Below are 21610 nucleotides of genomic sequence, written 5' to 3' on the forward strand. Positions count from 1 at the left end.
TGCTGTGATAGTCCGATCGTAATGAGTAATACACCAATCGAAAGGTATTGCGAAAACTTAAAGGATTGCATACCAAGACTTTAAGAAAACCAATTGGATTGGGAAAGAGAGCAGTGAAAGTGAAAAAGTGAAAATTTCGAATTTTGGAGCTGTTGGGGCCGGTGGGGATAAAAGCCCCCTCGCAATGTTTTAGTTGTATTCCTTTTGAAAATACCCGTCAAATGGGGGGTCATTTGTCAAAATCCGACTCTCCGTTCAAAAGCCAAAATAAGATTTTCTTCTTCTTCCCAAAATGAAAATTTAATTCTGTTAGTCAGTTTGTCCAAAATATGTTTTTTAAGTTCTGAAAATTTGATATGACGTTCATCACATCGATATAAAAAACTTTTGTTCTACCACTTATGGAAAAACCCGCTAGTTTAGCGGTAAAAGAGCTATAAATAGCTAAAATTCGGAAAGCCGTAACTTCTATACTACTAAAGCTACAGACTTGTGCTGCATCTCGTTTGAAAGGTATTTTTAAATGCTATAAACGCCTGCTAAATGCAATTTGTGTAAATGTAATAGTTAAAAAGATATGAACAAAAGAAAATTTGTTTAAACTTTTCTTTTTAGCTTTTTTTTAATTTTTTCAAAAACGGCTCTAACGATTTTCCTTACAACTTTAAACTGTATAGCCCTTGAGATTCCTTAAATTTTGGTATGCATCATGTTTATGTAAAAAATCGCGTTTAAAAGTTATTCAGAAACGAAAATAGCCACTTTTGCCAGTTCAGAACAACTAACGGTTCCTGAGTGTTTAATTTTGTGCGTGGGTATCCAAACTGTATTTTAGGCTCATAGAATCATTTCAATTGTTTTAAGGAGTTCCAAATAGGAAACTTTTGTTTTACGACTTTTGGAAAAACCCGCTGCTTTAGCGGAAAAAAAGCTAGAAATAGCTAAATTTCGTTAGTTTGTAAGTTATACACTACTGAAGCTACAGACATGTGCTATACCTCGTTTAAAAGGTATTTTGAAATACTTAAACGCCAATTGACCAATTTAAATTTAAATGTATATACTAGCTCCTATGAGAGCAAATATAAACAAACAAAAACTTCTGATATCAAATAAAAACACCTCTTAACGAGGTAAAAAACTAGTGACGATTGCACCTTCAACATACAAAAGTTCTGATATCAACATTTGTGACGAAAAATTATTACACTCGTCATTAAATACACTTTCTAAGATTTTCTCATTCGGCACGCTGCAATAGAAAATGCCTATGAAGGTAAAAAGGCTAAAATAGTATGCTAGGGCGGGCCGAATGAGAAAATATTAGAAAGTGTATTTAATGACGAGTGTAATAATTTTTTGTCACAAATGTTGATATCAGAACTTTTGTATGTTGAAGGTGCGATCGTCACTAGTTTTTTACCTCGTTAAGAGGTGTTTTTATTTGATATAGTTACAGGCATAAAAACCATTTTCTTCGCATTCCTTCAACTAGAATACATAAAGTAATTTGTGTTTTAAATATTTGTTTTTAGATAAACAACATTTGTATACCCTTGCAGAGGGTATTATATCTTCAGTCAAAAGTTTGCAACGCAGTGAAGGAGACGTTTCCGACTCGGCTATTGATGCTGATCAAGAATATATATACTTTATGTGGTCGGAAACGTCTCCTTCACTGCGTTGCAAACATCTGACTGAAATTATAATACCCTCTGCAAGGGTATAACAAAAGGTGTACCAACCTACAGACCTCTTGTAGTATCCCGCCTTTCAGCAAGCAGTGTTTTTTCTTAAGAGAATAATTTCTTTTATCTTCCTCTCCTCGCCCTGTCCTCTTTGTCGCTCATCAGAAAACGCAGGCAAAAGGCAGCAAAGTTCGGAACATTCGAGATCGCACTGCTCACACGCACGACGATTCCAGCTTGCATACATACACACTCCCAAGCTGCGGTGACCGAATTTCGGCAAAGTCCCGTTAGGATTCTGCTACGCCGAAACCTCATGGCGAATCGAATGATCTGGTCATAGCCAAATTTTCTCTCGAACGTTGCAGACGTGCGTTTATTGAAATTAGATTTCGATGGTACAGTCCGCTTATTCTCAGCGACATAAGTACAGTGAATCGTGAACATTACCTATTAGTGCATCGAACGAGCTTAAATCATCGTTCCCAGAAAAACCAAACATCTCAGTCGACGACTAATCTGGCCGAGTCTTTTGATTTTGCATAAACGGAGATCTGTACGATCCAGGTAATAACCAAAACTAAGTTTCTGTGAAACAGTAATAATTTGCGTGAGTTTAGGAAAGTTATCGGCCAGCCGACAAGCAAGCTTCGCGCTGCTAACGCGCTGCTGACGCCTGCGTTCGGTGGTGAATTTTAACAGTTACCACTAGCCGGTGTTACATAACCTGCGAACCACGAGGTTAGACTCCATTGCTTGGAGCAAGACCTGCCAAAGTACAGGTAACTCCCCCTAAAGTGATTAGAAGCTAATTAGTGGTAACAATTCTTTTATGGTACAGGTCGTTCCGCTCACTAGCACTGTGTTTATTGGGAGAAATAAATCAAGCGAAGTATACTAGCCAGATAATTCCTGAGCACGGTGGGGCTTATATAGCGACCACGTGGAAGTCATCACTGCCTGCTGCAGATCGGTCCGAGTTCCGGTACAGCCTAGTGCGCCCCTCGGTTGCGCTTTCGACATATCCACGTGCGATTCATACCCAGGAGAGAGTTTTTTTCTAAATCGGCACCCCCTGGAGATTTTCACCCTTTTGACGGGTTGGACCCAATGAATGAGGATCAGGATAAGTTCTAAATAAACGCATAAATACCACCTAGTTTAAAATTTACATACTACCGCCTTAGGCAAACCGGCCATTAGCCACGCTTAAGTTGATCTTTTGTCTAAGCCTAGAACGTCGATGAAGACACAATACGGATAATTGATCCGAACACCTTAGTATGATTTAAGTAATTATAATTCATTTAGAATGTAAGAACCATAAAAATAATATTTAAGTACCTCCCTCAAATACAGCTAGATCAGTGGGCCCAGTGAAAAGTAGCTAGGAAGTAAAAGTAAAATTTAAAACCAGTAACAATGTGCTTTTAGAAGAACTAAGGATTGTTCAACTGATTAATAATGAAGTACCATTTTGTGAAATCTTGGAATAGAATTTCATTTCATTTAAACATGGAAGATTAAATAAAATGTAGTCTGTCATAAGTACATCGTGCCACAAATGTATCACAACCAGTAGTCGGAAAGGGGAATTGCTTGGGGCAATACAAATAGTCTCCAGTGTTGCCATGGTCGGGAGGGTATAGGGAGAATGTGAAAACAACATCTAATTCACATACGAAACGGCCTGTTCTACATAACAATATTTACAGACCCACATTATTTTTGTTTAGTCCACCAGTAGTATAGTTTCCGAATGTGCACTTATATTATTATGCAAGCGTGCTTAGGGAAAGAAGAGATAGAAACGAACCCCGACATATCCGACGAGCGAACCATAGAGCGAAGTATAGTGCACAAAACTCTATCTTCTGAAACCCAGATGTGTTGTTGTAGTCGTTTGGATTACAACAAAAGCAGGTGCATGCTACACTCTCCCCTATATATTTTCCAAATTCAGATTCCAATGGCCAGGTGGAGCCTACAGAGCCTCCGGAGAGGATGCGGAGATGCGTACAAAAATCTCCATGCGCGAAAGGGTAGCTCACCAAATCTCCGGAAGCTAAGAACGTACCGAAGACCCCTGGGTAATTCTGGGTAAATCTCAGAATCTATCGAAACATTTTTTTTCGATAGAGGATTGAAATATAAGGATCGGTTTTTTTTTTAAGTATTACCGTTTATTTTAAAAAAATATTTTTCTTTTTAAGCTCCAATTTTTAAGTTATGCAGCACTTGAGACTCGTTTTAGATATTTAAATATTTCGTATGCAACTTTGTGGGACATCTTAATATCTTTCAGAAAAATATTTTTTTAAATGTTAAATTTTTAAGTTAAGTAATTTATAAGAAATTTTTAAATTTAAAAAATTCTGTACGCCGGAATACACGCGGTTTCCGAATGAAAAAATTATCCTCATATTGCCTCATCAATTCTTAACAAAGTGTTAAAATAAAATTTTTGTAATCGCTAGACCTACTAGTAAAGACAACGATTTTAGTTTAGCATCTTTGCATCAAGCAACAACAGCGCAACGTGTTAGAAGAAACCAACAACACGAATACTGAAGAGCAGGAATAGTGCTTTCCCTTTCTATTTTACATACAAATTCAATAGTGATTGAGCGCTTGGTGCTCAATTTTTGGCAGTGATTCATATGAAAGGGTTGAAAATCGGGGTTCAGATCGGGTGAGCCGCGTACATGCATACATATTTACATGCCTAAGTCCCAGCAAGCAAAGAGGCGATATTTCTATCGCCTATCGTCCAGAAGTCACTTCTTAGTAACTTCTGGATGATAGAAACACGACAGAACACATTTTACAAAACAAAAAATACATATATCGCGAAGAAGTCACTTCTTAGTCACTTCTGGACGATAGAAAGACGACAGGACACATTTGGCTACACCCAAAAAAAAATCGACTGAAATCGCCCTTGGTTTTAGAAAATCGCCTATGAATTTGCTTTACTGGCGATTTTGTCTAAATTAAAGAAAGTAGGTTTTTAAAATCAAAGACGTTTTTTCTAAAAATCAAAAAAAATATACTGCAATTTAGAAATATTTTGTTAGAAAGTAAAATTATTATTTCTTAGAATTTAGTAATAAAGGTATTCTAAAAAATAGAAATACGTTTTTTTTTAAATATGGACAAATATTTTTTAAATAACAAAAAAAAATTCTCAAATTTAGAAAATACAAAAATCTATTTTCGGGCTTCGGAATTATACCCGGTTGTTTCTGTGACGCCACGGCCTTTTGTGTTGCTCTTTTTTTTCGTTCTTGTTTGACACCTTATATGAATTTCCTTTAATTGAGCACTTGGGCGGTTTCAAATTGGAACTGTAATAATAACTGAAATGAGTGTTACAAATTAAAACCCAATAACTTACTATTTTGAGAAAAACATCTTGGTCGCCGCACGCGGGATTCGAACCGCTAACCGCTCGCGCCTCACAGTTTGCAGTCAAGCACTCTACTAGCTACGCCACGGAAGCATCACGTGAGGCGCTGTACAAAGTCTATTCACATTTTGTTCTCCTATTTTTACTCAAATTGATCTGGCTTTCTTCTGGTTATTCCTTTTAGTTGATCATTTAATTTTACTTTTAAATATTTATTGATTAATATTAATATTTATATATTTATTATGGTTCAATAGTAACAGTAATTGAATGTTTCAAATTTGAAAAACTTAAACATCATTTTTATCAAAATATAACTATTCATGAGCTAAAAAAATGCAATACATTTTTTTTATTAATATGTAACTATTAGTGTTAAAAAAAAACAAAAAGACACCACGAGTTTTTCGTCTCGACGTGGGTTTGAACTCACTCTTGCAGCCGCAAGCTTGAATAATATATGCACGCACGCACGCGTTACACCCCTAGGCTACCAATCCCGGAAATTTTCTTCGATTAATAGCGATTTTTTCTTAGGCAAAAAAAAATTTCTAAAAAGTGTATAAGAAGGGAAATCGATCAAATACGGTTAAATTTTTTATTTTCTAGAAAAATATTTCTTAATATCACACATTTTTTTCTAAATGTTAGGAAAATTTTCAAAAAAATTTTCTGTTATTAGAAAAACAATATTTCTATTATGTAGAAATATTTATAATTTTGATGGCAATTTTTTTTTAGTTTTAGAAAAGTTCAGTCTTTTTTTTCTAAAATCAATGGCGATTTTAACCCTCAAAAAAAGAAAGGAAGATTAGAAAAATAAACCTTATAATTTAGAAAAAAATGGATTTTTCTGTATTTCAGAAAATGTTTCCTAAAAAAACTCGTTCAATTCAGAATTTTTTTGAAGATTAGAAAATTTTTTCTGAAGATTAGAAAATTTTTCCTCTTTATAGAATACTTTTTTTAAGCCCAGAAAATTTTTATTTTTCTACATTTAAGAAAAAATAATTTTTTGGGTGTACCTAAAAAGGGTTACGATCGCGAAGAAGTAACTTCTGATACACTTTTGGGCGATACAAAGGCGATAGAAAACATTTTACAATAACAAAACCAATGGGTAAAAATCCACCTGCCAATTCACTACTGGAAGTTAAATTGAACATAGAAAGGAATGTGGACCCAGTAGACCCAGTATTTTCTTTGTTGAGGTAGAGTCGTCGCCAAATAATCAGTCAATTACTATCGTCCCTCCTCAACGCCAAGATGATGTTGTTAGGTATTATAAGTGCCAGGATTTTGGACTCACAAAAACATACACCCAGAAAAATGATAGACAACATTTTAGGTCATGCATATCCTAAAATATTTTCAATGAGTGAAAGTTCCTTTTTAGGTCATGTACTCCCTAAAAATTAGATTTTTTGGTATACTTTTTAGATCATCGTGGGCCTTAAAATTAATGCATTTTACCTAAATAAATTTGACAGCTTAACACCCTTTAAAACTAAATATATCTGTTTAATATTTATGGTGTTCCCAACCAAATAATAATTGTATTGCTTCTTATGATTTAATAAATTAATTGAGGCACTATTTTAAGAAAAATTGTATTTAAATATTATAAGGTGATCTGTATAATATACATGCCGTGCAGTTCGTTATGCGCAGTAGGCGAAGTTAGAAATTTCAAAAAATAATGAATATTAAATAGTATTTAATAAATACTCTGAAAATCTCAGAGAAGCTTATAACAGCAAGTCCTTTGGTACCTTTTTTAGCACACATTTTTAGGCCAAAAAAAGCCTAAAATTTTGGATAGGGGTTTTCTCATATTTTACAAAACAGAATGAAAATCCGATCATTTTTAGCGGAGGTACAGTGAACACCGCTAAACGCCTTTTTTTAATAGTGTTCCAGCAATCGCTTTGCCACCGATATATTAACCGATAGTATCGGCTATAAAAATTAGTGGATGTTACTTAAAGGACACTTAATAATGTACAAAAGGTTTAAATTAAATCCATCCAACCAGTTTTTATAGAAAAAATTGCAAAGTTAGTCGATTTTTTGGTGCCAAAGACCCCACCCCCCCTTAAGAAAAGCACTTTATGATGCTAAGTCCGAATTTTTCGTCCGGCAACTTAGTGCTATCGATCCGGATGCTGATCGAGGCTTCGAACTGTGGAAATGCACTCGCGGGCTCAAACGGCAGCCTCTCCAGAAGTTTCCCTTGCTTCAATCGGACGGTACCGGGGCAAATAAAGATGATGAAATAGCTAAGGAATTCGCTGATTCTTTGGAAGAAAGATTTAAGCCTTTTGATTTGGTCACAGATGAAGAGACTGCTATAACAGAAGCTTTTGATGATGTTCCCTCTGGTCCAGCTTCTTAAATTTCATCTATTGATGCATAAGAAGTTAAAGAACAAATAAAGCGACTGAAGACGAACAAAGGCCCTGGCCATGACAACATTGACGGAAAAATGGCTAAAGCTTTGCCAGTAGCAGCTATTTCGTTCCTTACGCGTATCTTTAAAGCTATGATCGTTCTTTCATATTATTCGGAGCAGTGGAAGCATGCGAATGTTGTTCTGATCCCCAAGAAAGGCGTCTCTCCCCGCTGTGCAGATTCTTTTCGGCCTATAAGCCTATCGCCAACCTTTTCTAAGATTTTTGAGCGAATCTTAGCGATTTTTAGTGTTTAGTTCAGGATGCAATTCCAAATCATCAGTTTGGTTTCAGGAGTCTGCATAACGCTGCTGGTCAACCCTATCCTTAAAGCCAGGGATCGCAAGTAAGAGTTACTTTTTTAAAAAAATTGACAAATAAGTTTTATTTTTCAATTTTTATTATAAAAGTTGACAAATAACTCTTATGCTTCAATTTTTATTATAAAAATCAACAAATAAGAGTTATTTGTCAACTTTTATAATAAAAATTGAAAATAAAGATTGAATTGACATAACTCTTGAACTGTACGGTACATTACGGTAAATAATAATAATATTTGTTACATCATAAAAAATATTTTGGGGACATATGGCATATCAACAGAAAGGTATTAAAGCGTAGATTATATATATTTAAATTTTAAACCAATGTACCCCACAGTTTAAGAGTTATTTCAATTCAATCTTTATTTTATTATAAAAGTTGTCAAATAACTCTTATTTGTTGATTTTTATAATAAAAATTGAAGCATAAGAGTTATTTGTCAACTTTTATAATAAAAATTGAAGCATAAGACTTATTTGTCAACTTTTATAATAGAAATTGAAAAATAAAACTTATTTGTCAATTTTTTTAAAAAAGTAACTCTTACTTGCGATCCCTGCTTAAAGCATCCGAGCCGAAAAAGCAGGGACCCTAACTGTTATGAGTTTTATGTTAAAAATCACATTTTAACAGTTATTTTCGGATTCGTAAAGTAAAACTCAAAGAATAACTGTTATTTTTTGAGTTCTATAATAAAAGTTGACAAATAACCGTTATTCGTCGTGATCAAAAATAAAAGTCAAACTTGATTTATGGCGATTTTTTGGGTAAAACAAATTTTAAAAAAATATAGGTATACAATATGCACGGTTGGCTTTTTTTAAAGATTTTTAGTAAGTTATATAAAACACAGTTAGCATGTTTTTTTTAATTATTTAATTTTCCTTTAAATGTCAAAGAAATAACTGTTATACATAAAAATCAACAAATAATAGTTATTTATGACTTTTATTATAAAAATCAAATAAATAAAAATCATTACGGATTTGTAAACTACAATGGCTAACAAAAATAATGGTGTATTTAAAAAAAATTTTGGACTCTTCTAAGTGCATGATTTTTTTGGTAAGAAAAATTTTCAATAACAGTTATTTTCGGTCCCTGCGAAAAAGTATTGTTGCGCAGTATTCCTAGATGTCACGCAAGCCTTCGATCGAGTCTGTCACTGTGGCTTGCTCTATAAGCTGAAACCCATTCTTCCCCCGACATACTTTGATCTCTTTCGCTCATTTCTAATTGATAGAACCTTCCAGGTGGATGTTCGAGGATCCAAGTCTGCCTCAAGGCCTATTCATGCTGGAGTCCCTCAAGGAAGTGTGCTGGGTCCTGTCTTGTATACAATATTCACCTCGGACCTTCCGTCGCCCAGAGGCGAAATGTTTTAACAGCTACCTATGCAGATGACATAGCATTTCTGGCGACAAGTGCTCTGCGAAGAGAGGCGACAGATATGGTGCAGAACATGCTAAATGAGTTTGAGGCTTGATGTGGAACATCACAGTTAATCCTGCCAAATCTCAGCATGCCACCTTTTCATTAAACAGGCTGAACACATATCGCCTAACCTTACCCGGGACTCGAATAAAGCACTCGGACACGGTTAATTACCTTGGGCTTACTCTGGACAGGTGGCTTACCTGGAAGCAGCACATTGTAAGGCAAAAAACGGTGAAAATAAGATGGCTACTTCGATACTGTCGATCACGGCGAAAACCCGGCTCTTCAAACCAACCTTGATGCCTAGTCTACATTGGGGTATACATATCTGGGGCACTGCCTGTAACACTTCTATAAAAAGAGTTGAATCCTGCCAGTCCAAAATTTTAAGACATATGATAAACGCCCCATACTATAAAAGAAACACTACTGTTTTTCGAGATCTCAAAATGAATCCTGATTGTTATTTATCACTACCATCAATTTTGCCATTCGCTTCAGACCAAACCTCATCTCCCACACAAACACAAACACAAACTTACTTTCACACTTTCCAGACCTATGAACAGAAGAAGACTAAAGAGATTGCACCCATCAGACAATTGGATACTTGGTCGGCACGCTTGTGGGAAACTCATTTCAGACTTAGACGCATAGACTGCAACACTGCTCAATTTTTGTAATCAGTCTTTTTTTTATTCGCTGCTTTTGTTAATTTTTTACCATGGGTGAAAGTGAATTAAGTTTTACATAACACTCGCCAATAAACATTCTGTTATGCACATCGAAAAAAAGGCATCTTATAGTTAGTTTATTACGTAAAATTGTTAGTCGATGCAAACTTTTATGTTTTACTTATACCTTAAAAATGTCTAATAAGAATTTGTTTCTATTCTAATTGGTTTTAAGCCTTTCAATTAAGCATGAAATGTTTTCCATACTAAACTGAAACGGTTATAAATTAAAAAGTCTTATATATTAAAAGTTAAGTAATCTCAAGGGCTATTTAGTTTCAATTTTAACAAGACAGGAAGCTACCTTCGGCCAGCTGAAGCTTATATACCCTTGCAGATAGAGTAAATACCTATAGTTTAATGCTCACTCAGTGCGGTTCCAGGGATTCCAGATTTAGCGTATCTATTTTTTAAATTTTGTTTTTAAGTTGTCAAAAATCAAAACGCCTACTTCCTACAAAGTTAAATTGAATTTTCTTATATTTGTTTGAATATTCCTATGGGAGCCTTAAGATATAGTGGTCCGATCCGGCTCGCTCCGACATATGTACTACCTGCAATAGAAAGAAGACTTTTGGGAAAGTTTCATCGCGATAACTTTAAAACTGAGAGACTAGTTCGCATAGAAACGGACAGACGGACACACGGACATGGCTAGATAGACTCGGCTATTGGTGCTGATCAAGAATATATGTACTTTATGGGGTCGGAAACGTCTCCTTCACTGCGTTGCAAACATCTGACTGAAATTATAATACCCTCTGCAAGGGTATAAAAAGAAATCGTTAGAGCCGTTTTAGAGAAATAAGCAAAAAAAGGATTTCAAAAAATTAATTTTGGTTATAAATTTGAAATTATCTTATTTAGCCAATTTTAACAAAGGCAGCGTGGTTAGCATATTAAATTACCTTTTCAACGAGGTATTGAAAACGTTTTTTATATTGACTTGCTTAACACCATAAAAATTATTACAGGATTCTACAACAACGATTGGATCCATACATACAAACAAACGGACAAAAGTTTTCGTTTTGGGAAGAAGAAGAAAATCTAGTTTTCGGTATAACTTTTATACCCGTTACTCGTAGAGTAAAAGGGTATATTGTATTCGTGCAAAAGTATGTAAAAGCTAGAAGTATATATATTCTTGATCAGGGTCACTAGCTGAGTCGATATAGCCAATCTGTCTGTCCGTCTGTATGAACGCTGAGATCTCGGAAACTACAAAAGCTAGAAGGTTGAGATTTCCCACACATATTCTTGGGCTTCCTACGCAGCGCAAGTTTCTTTCAGTGCCACGCCCCCTCTAACGCCCACAATCGCCCACTAACGATTTTAAAATGTGCCTGGCGCCCACACCTTTAAAAATTTCCGAGAAGTATAAATGCAATTTTGTTGTGTATATTTATACCTATGGAAATGTAAAAGACATTTTTCAAATCGGACCATTCATTACAAAGTTATGCGCAATCAAATCTCTATGTATCCATTTTCCTCCCACTCACTTTAGCAGAGTGACGGGAATTAGATAGTCGGGACACCCATCTGACTATAGCGTTCTTTCTTGTTCTTTTTGATATACTTATTTTAGAAGGTTTTAAAACAAAATTACAGCTTCGCCAAACAAATTAATTGGGTGATGCAACTGCAGGTATTTTAGCGATTCATCTGTAATTTTTCACTCTGAAAAATAAATATAATGCGAGTTATAAGGTGAAGTTATTGTAGAACTCTACACATACATATTTATGTAGGTACAAATGTATGTATGTACCTTAGACTGGGTCGATTTGTATGGGCCAAAAGAGTTTTAAATCGTAGGGGGGGAATGCAATCTAGAAAGAATTCTAAGCAATATTGCAAAAGAAACCATATCTTAAAAACTACGTTTGACCCTCCGCATTTTCAAAAGAAAACAAGAAAGGAAGTTAACTTCGGCCAGCCGAAGTTTATAGACCCTTGCAGATATGCCTACTTAAAATGTTGTTTTTACATTGTCAAAAATCAAAACGCCTACTTTATACAAAGTTACAATAGTTTTTATAGCCTTGTAGAGGGTATTATAATTTCAGTCAGATGTTTGCAACGCAGTGAAGGAGACGTTTCCGACCACATAAAGTATATATATTCTTGATCAGCACCAATAGCCGAGTCTATCTAGCCATGTCCGTCTGTCCGTCTGTCCGTTTCTATGCGAACTAGTATTTTAGTTTTAAAGCCATCGCGGTGAAACTTTCCCGAAAGTCTTCTTTCTATTGCAGGTCGTACAAATGTCGGAGCAAGCCGTATCGGACCACTATATCTTAAGGCTCCCATAGGAATATTCAAACAAATATAAGAAAATTCATTGTAACTTTGTAGGAAGTAGGCGTTTTGATTCTTGACTACTTAAAAACAAAATTAAAAAAGAAACGCTGAATCTAGAATCCCTGGAACTGCACCGAGTGAGCATTACTTTATCTACAAGGGTATATAAGCTTCGGCTGGCCGAAGGTAGCTTCCTTTCTTGTTCTATTATTTTTTTGATTATTCTCATGGGAGCCATAAGATATAGTGGTCCGATCCGGCTCGTTCCGACATATGTACTACCTGCAATAGAAAGAAGACTTTTGGGAAAGTTTCATCGCGATAGCTTTAAAACTGAGGGACTAGTTCGCATAGAAACGGACAGACTAACAGACGGACATGGCTAGATGAACTCGGCTATTGATGCTGATCAAAAAATAAAATTCTCTGCAAGGGTATAAAAACCTAGTATTTGATAAAAAACAAGAGAGAACGTTATAGTTGGGTGCCCCGACTATCAGATACCCGTTACTCAGGTAAAGGGAGTGCGAGGGAGATGGAGATAGAGATAGAAAACGTTGATCACGCATAACTTTTTAACGAATGGTCCGATTTGAAAAATTTCTTCTACATTTCGATAGGTATTGATAAACACAATAAAACTGCATTTTTACTTTTCCAAAATATTAAAATTTTTAAAATCGTATATAAGCGATTGTGGGCGTTAGAGGGGGCGTGGCACCCGTTTGAAACAAACTTGCGCTGCGTAGGAACTCCTAAAATCTGCATGCAAAATACCAATCTTCTAGCTTTTATAGTTTCTGAGATCTCAGCGTTCATACAGACAGACAGACGGACAGACGGACAGACGGACAGACGGACAGACGGACAGACGGACAGACGGACAGACAGACGGACAGACGGACAGACGGACAGACGGACATAGCTAGATCGACTCGGCTAGTGATCCTGATCAAGAATATATATACTTTATGGGGTCGGAAACGCTTCCTTCTCCCTGTTACATACTTTTGCACGAATACAATATACCCTTTTACTCTACGAGTAACGGGTATAAAAATCACAGTAGCCCTAAATTTGATTCACTGAAATGGACCCGAAAAAAGATGTAAATCTTTGGGTGGAACATAATCAATTCATTCTAAGACATATTCCAAGAAACTATGTGCCTTAAACCACGTTTGACCCTCCAAGATAATAATACTGGTATTTCGTTTTACTTTTGAGAAAAATAAAATAGTAGCCAACCAATTAATTGTTTGCAATATGCAAAGAATTATTTGACTATAACCGTCTAAGGACGTTTTTAATTATACTTACCCAACACTAGTATTTTATTTGATTAATGCTTTAGCGGCTGTCCTTTGCATCAGAGGTACCAGATTTTCAACTGGGTTTAAAGTCGAGATTTACGAAAGGACTATTGATAACTGTTTTTTTTTACCTTGATAACACAGTCCTGCTCTGAAAAACAACGAGTTTTATTACCAATCTTGGTCCTGGTAGCATTTGTAATGCAGTTTTCTCCCGTTTTGAGTGGTAAAAGCGGATTCTAACCTTTTCGAATATAGTAGGAACAGTGAAGTTCAGCTTGCTTACAAAGTGCATGCATACATGGTTAAGAAATTTTGACTATCGAAAGGCGTTATTATCCTGCACATTTCTGATAAATAATGAAATAATAAAATAATGGGAATTGCAAAAAAGAGCAATTTTTAAAAAAATAAATAAAAAATAAACTAAACTAGAATTTAAACAAGAGAGAACGATATGGTCGGGTTGGTGTCCCGACTATTTAATACCCGTCACTCAGCTAAAGCGAACGCTGTACTCGGGTTGGTGTCCCGACTAAAATCGTAACTCAGCTAAAGGGAGTGCGAGGGAGATAGATATATAAATTTTGATTGCGTATAACTTTTTAATGAATGGTCCGATTTGAAAAATGTCGATAGGTATAAATATACACAACAAAATTGCATTTATACTTTTCCGAAATCTTTAAAGATGTGGGCGCAGGACCCATTTTAAAATCGTTAGTGGGCGATTGTGGGCGTTAGAGGGGGCGTGGCGCTCGTAGGAAGCCAAAGAATATGTGTGGGAAATCTCCACCTTCTAGCTTTTGTAGTTTCCGAGATCTCAGCGTTCATACAGACGGACAGACGGACAGACGGAGAGACGGAGAGACGGAGAGACGGACAGACGGACATGGCTAGATCGACTCGGCTAGTGACCCTGATCAAGAATATATATACTTTATGGGGTCGGAAACGCTTCCTTCTAGCTGTTACATACTTTTGCACGAATACAATATACCCTTTTACTCTACGAGTAACGGGTATAAATATGTTTCTCGAATAGAGTATTTTATTAAATTTAGTTGAAAAAACTGACAACCCACAAACATTTCGAGTTGTCTGTTACTGGTGTATTTTGGAATCCGTACAACATTTTTCCATTTATCTTGCACTTCTTTGCACCATTGTAGAGAAGTTGTTTTCGGTCTATATTTTCTTGGCTACATTAAAACAATTCTAATTCAATTCTATTGAAGAATTAATAAATAAAGTATAAGACAGAGCATGTAAAAAACAGTTGACTATTTGTAACTGTTTCAAAATAACTCTCCCTTTGAAACCCTTTGAGCAAATAGTCACATACAGGTGTGTCCCTGAAAACTCTAACAATCAAAAAACAACCCAAAAGCAATTGTTGGGTTCCTTCAAAAATTTTCCGACATTTCTATAGCTAGAGGCGTTTTGAAAAACATTTCAGTAGGCTTTTTACCATTTTTTCTTCTGTAGCCAATATTCAAAATCTTTTTAACATGAAAAACAACATAATATCAGTTTCATATGATACATTTGAATTTCTTTCGATCAGCATTTTTAATAAGGCCGCCTTACACATAATCCAATGCATTTTGTTAAATCTTCTTCCAAATTAATTCGAAAATAGGTTAACGAAGCCTTGGACATTTATGAAAATGATGCAGATATTTTCAAACTCACAAACTGAACCAAATATAGGACGAAAAAAAATGGCATTTGAAAGCATTAAATTTGAGTTGAGGTGCAAGACCTAAACAAGGAAAACAAGGGAGTTCCTTACTTGTTTGTTGTTTTTGAAAGAAACTCTCCGAGAAAAATCTTGTGATAGAAACTGTTTTTTTTTTGTTTCAAAATCCTTTCGGTCTTTGCTCAACCAATAACCGATTTTTTTGTTTCAAAACTGTTTCTGTTGATCAAAGACCGTTTGAACTGAACGGAGAACATAAACGGTCTTTTGAATTTATTATACCTATGTGTTTAAACACAGAATATTTTCTATACACCAAAAATGTTGTTTGATTTTTCCAAATATTTTAAACCTAATAACATTTTTTAAATTTAATTTTTAAAAATAATTTGGTTGTTTATACCCGTTACTCGGAGAGTAAAAGGGTATATTGTATTCTTGCAAAAGTATGTAACAGCTATAAAGAAGCGTTTCCGACCCCATAAAGGGTGTTTTTTTTAGAGGTATTGAACTTTAAGTTGGCATTACTGTTCAAGATGGCGACCGATTTAACAGCTGTCAAGTGATTTATTCTCAGTTCGGTTTGGCAATTCATCATGAATTGACGCCTGAACAACGCTTCCAAATAGTGCAATTTTATTTTATTTTATTGAAAGACACGTTTGGTGACCGCCTAATTTCATGTTTTGGACCTGTAAATTGGCCTCCAAGATCTTGTGATTTAACACCGCTAGACTACTTTCTGGGGGGCTATGTAAAGTCATTGGTCTATGCGGATAACCCACAAATGCTTGACTTTTGACATTTGGAAGACAACATTCGCCGTGTTATTGCCGATGTATGGCCGCAAATGTTGGGAAAAGTCATGTCCAGATTGGACTACATCCGAGCCAGCCGTGGCGGTCAAATGCCAGAAATTATATATAAAATGTAATGCCACAAGATTATCTTTCGAATAAAAAAAAATGCATGTCAATCGAATAATCCATCGTTGTTTTATTGCAACTTAATGTTCTATACCTCTAAAAAAACACCCGTTATATTCTTGATCAGGGTCACTAGCCGAGTCGATCTAGCCATGTTCGTCTGTCTGTCTGTCTGTATGAACGCTGAGATCTCGGAAACTACAAAAGCTAGAAAGCCTACTCAGCGCAAATTAATTTCAAACGAGCCCCACGATTTTAAAATTTGTCTGGTGCCCACAACTTTAAAGATTTCCGAAAAGTAAAAATGCAATTTTGTTGTGTATATTTATAGGTACCTATCGAAATGTAGAAGACATTTTTCAAATCTGACTATTCATTAAAAAGTTATGCGCAATAAAAAGTTTATATATCCATCTCCCTCGCACTCCCTTTAGCTGAGTGACGGGTATTAGATAGTCGGGACACTCACTTTAGAACTTTAGCAGACCAATATTTCCAGTTATACTTTTAGCTAACGTAAAATATGAAAAACTGCGAAACCACAAACGCGACAGACTTTAAAATTCCATTAAAAGTGTTAACGCGCGTATTTTTGTTCTGAAAAAAATTATAATTAAATTTTTCGTACTATCCTTGCATAAAAGCATAAAAGCTGGTTTACATGTATCGCGACATTGAAACTGTTTAAAAATAAACTTCAATACGGGCATCCAATGCATTAATATTTAAGATGTTTTAATATTTTCTGATATTATTTGCCTCAATCTTTTATGTAGGATTGGTTGCTTGATCTTGAGACTTCCAAAGAAGGCGTTCATAGGGACGGACATGGCTATACCGACTCGACTTCTGAACAGGAATATATACATTTTATAGGGTCGAAAACGCTTCCTTGCAGAGGGTATTATAATTTCAGTCAGATGTTTGCAACGCAGTGAAGGAGACGTTTTCGATCACATAAAGTATATATATTCTTGAGCAGCACCAATAGCCGACTCTATCTAGCCATGTCCGTCTGTCCGTTTCTATGCGAACTAGTCTCTCGGTTTTAAAGCTATCGCGATGAAACTTTCCCGAAAGTCTTCTTTCTATTGCAGGTAGTACATATGTCGGAACGAGCCGGATCGGACCACTATATCTTAAGGCTCCCATAAGAATATTCAAACAAGTATAAGAAAATTCATTGTAACTTTGTAGGAAGTAGGCGTTTTGATTTTTGACAATTAAAAAATAAAATTTAGATAGGCACGCTGAATCTGAAATCCCTGGAACTGCACCGAGTGAGCATTAAACTATAGGTATTTATTTTACCTGCAAGGGTATTTGTTGATTTGTTCGATTTGATTTCGGCAATGATGCAATAGAAAATTCCTGTGAAAGGAAAACGGGTGGAATAGGTTGCTAGGGCGGGTTGAGTGAGGAAATTTTAGAAAGTGTATTTATATATTTAATGGGCGTTAGAGGGGGCGTGGCGCTCCGCTGAAATAAACTTGTGCTACGTAGGAAGCCCAACAATATGTGTGGGAAATCTCAGCCTTCTAACTTTTGTAGTTTCCTAGATTTCAGCGCTCATACAGACAGACAGACGGACAGATGGACACACGGACATGGCTAGATCGACTCGGCTAGTGATACTGATTATAAATATATATACTTTATGGGGTCGGAAACGCTTCCTTCTAGCTGTTACATACTTCAGCACGAATACAATATATATACTTGAGAATAAATTGATAAGATACGAATTCGATGAAATTTACATGTTTTCCATATCGCTTTTTAAACTCTTTTCAAATTTCGGAGCTGTCCCTCTTTTACCCAGATTACTAATTATGGATTTTTTTTAAATGAGAAGTACAAAAATTTGCACAGCAAAGCAGAAAAGGGGCTCAAATTCTGGCTGTTGCGATCGTACATGAAGCTTGGCTCTCGGCGTGATCTCTGGATGCTTGTCCTCGTCGATGTCTTGTGCGACTCGCTGCAGCGTTGTTCCTTGTTGCCCCGTTGAAATCCGCTGCCTGTGCTCCACGTTCTGCTGGTGGTGATGCCGGTGCTAAGTCTGCCTGATCCCTGCTCAATGGATCGGTATTACAGCCAATGTCCAAAGTCTGCGATTTTACGGTTCAACTTTTCGCCCTTTGCGGACGGCACCACACTGAAGTCCAAAGTGCGGCGCTTTACCGTTCTTTCCTCGCTCACGGCACGCCACCGCCCTATCGTCTCTTGACCACTGCCGTCTCGCTCTGGCGCCACTCCCCGCTCCGTCTTTCGCAATCTCTCAAAACACTCTTTGGGTTCGTACTCTGCAAACTCTTTCTCTTCTTGTACTCTCCAAACTCTCTCCGTACTTCTCTCCATTCTCTCTTCAACTGCTTTCGCCAAACTCTCTTCTCCTGCGTGGCCGTTACTACGCGAGTTAGTTGCGTAATTAGCAACTGGCAGTTCTCCATGCAGTTATTTCTGGCGTTATTTTTTTTTATTTTTATATTTATTTATATTTTTCTAGCGCGACAGGTGATTACTTATATTTATTGCGCTAGTCACAATGAATGGCATACAAATTATAGCTTTTAGCTTATAATTATTTATGCGCACTGTTAACCTTACACATTTTTATTAGATTTCAATAAATATTATTATATTATTATTATTTAAAATTATTATTGTAGTGTGTCATCAAAGCATGTTTAAATTGTTGAACACTATTAGTTGTTTTGAGGCGATGTGGTAGTTCATTCCGAAATCGTACAGCATAGACAAAAAACTGATTTTCAGAGACTGACAGTCTATATCTGCGACATATTGCATTATTTGTCCTTCGGGAAGAAGTAAAAATCAGTTCTTCATACAAATAGTTAGGCTCCTTGGTATTTATTATTTTATGAAGAAGCGATAATGCCCTAAGTTTAATCAAGTCGGACAGGTGGAGATCAAATATTTTATGGGAGAAACGCGTGATGGGGTGCCCCCTTTTTACATTAAACACATATCTAGCAACACTTTTAAATACAACATTCAGCTTTTTCTTACTTTGAGCATCACTATTACCAAATATTTCAACTCCATAAAATAAAATCGGGGTGACTATGGCCCTTGCAATTAACAGACGGCAGTTCTCTGGTATGTAAGACTGGGTATAATTAAGAGCCCTAAGGCATCCATATATTTTCCCTACCGCCTGAGTGATATGGTCATTCCACTTCAAACTTTTATTAAAAGTTATACCTAATTTTTTTTCTTTTTCCACATTCCCTTATTCCCTAATTTAAGTGGTTCCAAATCGCTTGTGTCTATTTCGGTTTTATGGATAACAACGCATTTAGTTTTGCTAGGGTTAAGTTGGAGACCATTTTTGAGAGACCAATTTTTTAAAACATCTAGCTCCTTGTTGACTACAGAAACACATTCATCAACTCTGCATAACAGACGAGATACAAACATCTGAACATCGTCTGCAAACATATGGACATTACACGAAGATATTCAGGGTATTCCCTAAACTGTTGAAATTCTGAATTGTTGGAAATTCAACAGAAAATTTCAGCAATTAAGGGAACGACCGAAAATGGTTCCTGTTGAATTTTCAAACAGCTGTTATTTGTTGAAAAGTTTCACTGAACTTAAAGCATGTCAAATTTGATTTATTATTGCTAGTTACTGCCTAAAATTGTTACCAAGGTAAAAAGAACCACAAATATGCTTCCTAAGTTGATTTTGAAATAAATAATTCTTACTGTTGATACTAAAATGTTACAGAGTTGCCATGACTTTTAATAAAAACGGTGAAAGCTCTGGTTTTCAACGATTCAAAAAAATGTTTAACAGCCTCGAGGCTGTTGAATTGCTCAAATTTCTGAAAGTTGACTTTGTATGGAATACCTAATTAACAGCTGACCAAAATTCAACAATTCAACAGTTTAGGGAATACCCTGATTATATTAGTAATTTCATTAACATACATGGTAAACAACAAAGGACCAACACTGACCCCTGTAGGACACCCCTTGTCAGCACAAGGAAGGCTGAGCTTTCCGTCGGTGTTACAACGAATTAACTTCTGTGCTGTATTAGAGAACTTAAACTTATTCGCTAGTTTTGAACATATAATATCGTGATTCGCGGTGTCAAAAGCTTTGCTATAATCCAGCAGTGTCAGTAGTGTTACGTTACCCTCGTCTAGTTTTTTCCTTATGTCTTCTTCAATTTTTAATAAAGCTGTCGTACACCTCATCGCTTTCCTAAAGCCCGACTAAGCCTTTTTTTTTAAATTCTGTTCTTCAATATACTTATTTATTTCATCAGCAATTAAACGTTCGCCGACTTTAGCCAAGAATGGTAGGACTGATATAGGACGAAAATCTTTGTTCGCTTTCGGAATAGGGATGATTCGGACATCCTTCCATTGATCAGGGAAATGTGACATAGTGAACATTGTAGTTATTATGAACGTTATGTGGGGTAACATTTTTGGTAAAATAATTTGTATAAATTTCGGGTCTATTCTATCAAGTCCGACAGCATTCAATTGAATGTTTAAAACAGATTGCAGGACATCACATTCATTAACACAGGAAAAACTAAATCTACTATCACAGGATATATCACAGTAATCATTTTATTTAGTATGTTCAGACAAGTCAGTATAGGAAACCTCAGGTACTTCACATTGGACGAAATTCTTATTTAGCTCATTAGCTCCAGGTCAGCGATAGTTTTTTGTTTTCCTATTCCTAAAGCCTTAAGCTCCTTCCAGGTTTTACCCGCAACTAGAGCCTCTTTAAACTTTCTATTTTTATAATCACTTTTAGCTGTTTGTTGACATTTTTCCTAGCAGTCTTAAACTGATTGCTATACAAATTTTTCTGTTAAACCAATAAATATGTCATAAGGGATGAAAATAAGATCATGTTTAAAAAGGGCAGGTACTGAGACTTGGTCATATAAAAGTGTGTTATCCAGTGTGCTTACGAAGAATACGTCCAGAAGGGTGTTACAGGTACTAGTGAAATGTGTTGCGTAAATTGAGTTTACCATGTACATTGTACGTGTACTCCAGTAACATGTTACTGTTAAGGTCACCGGCTAATTTCATTATACGTCAAAGATAAATCCTGAAAAAAATTATATTAAATCGGTATAGTCAATTGTTGTATTTGACCTGTATGCACATCCTAAAAGCATTTTGCTGTGACAGGAAGAACCAGTTAATTTAGCTTTAAGTCCCTTACAAAGATAAATTATCGGCACCAAATAAATTATAACCATCACAAGATACAAGTTATTCACTAATAATGGACGAGAACCATGTTTCAGAAAC

The 21610-nt window shown here is 35.8% G+C and overlaps 1 protein-coding gene across 4 annotated transcripts in view; it reads left to right on the top strand.

The window, feature by feature from the left end:
* Nucleotides 1–21610, top strand: part of LOC138912337 (techylectin-5B-like) — a 346886-nt gene that overhangs the window by 156919 nt on the left and 168357 nt on the right. The window lies entirely within an intron of this gene.

Source organism: Drosophila takahashii, chromosome 2R (genome assembly GCF_030179915.1).
Source record: "Drosophila takahashii strain IR98-3 E-12201 chromosome 2R, DtakHiC1v2, whole genome shotgun sequence".
Lineage (NCBI taxonomy): Eukaryota > Metazoa > Arthropoda > Insecta > Diptera > Drosophilidae > Drosophila > Drosophila takahashii.